We start from the raw sequence: 800 nt of genomic DNA on the forward strand, positions 1-800 counted from the left end.
AGGGACTGTCTAAAAATCTTTCCATAATGAAAAAGTGTAGCTCTCAAGGGATACGGGGGCGAGAGCGGACGAACGTTTCGGGAGCTAGCAGAATGCCATCCACTTCTACAGGACCTCGTCCTGCACACCCTTAGACTGTAGTCTAACTACCATATAAATGTGAAAGGACAATTTTATAACTAGCTTACGTCGTTACGTGTCTTTTGTGCTCATCTCATTAAGATAAAAATTTGTATCTACGTTACGGGCAAAATAAAGTATTTGTACCTAGTCTAGGTATAACTATAGTACCTCCTACAAGCAAAATTTGCATATCATGAAGATGAGCACAAGTCCATCACCATCTTACACAGCTACAAAAATTTGCCCTCCCGATTTAGAGTGTAACAGGAGGCTGATTCACGCCACGTACTTTCGTAGTTATACTGTACCGCATGCACGCGTGCGGGTGGGTTGCCACGGGGGCCATAAGGAGCTGTGGGCAGCGAGCATAGGCAAACCCGCCCGCACCCGTGCATGCGGTACAGTATAACTATGATAGTGCGCGGCGTAAATCCAGCCACCTGATACAAGGGTGGGCGGGGCAAACCAGCCAGTACTGTTGCTAATTGAAAGCACAGTTATTTGTACAAGTGGGCTGCCTTTACAAGTGGCCTGAATGGGAAACGAGTGAGATCTTTACTTTCTTTCAGAGATGAGGAAATTATGAAACCTTTAGATAAACATAAAAATATATTTTTAATGGAAAATAATAAGTTTAACAAGTTGAGCGTAAAGTTTGACAGCCATAAACATTTGAT

This window comes from Frankliniella occidentalis, unplaced genomic scaffold, assembly GCF_000697945.3.
Source record: "Frankliniella occidentalis isolate FOCC.00 unplaced genomic scaffold, Focc_3.1 Scaffold11, whole genome shotgun sequence".
Lineage (NCBI taxonomy): Eukaryota > Metazoa > Arthropoda > Insecta > Thysanoptera > Thripidae > Frankliniella > Frankliniella occidentalis.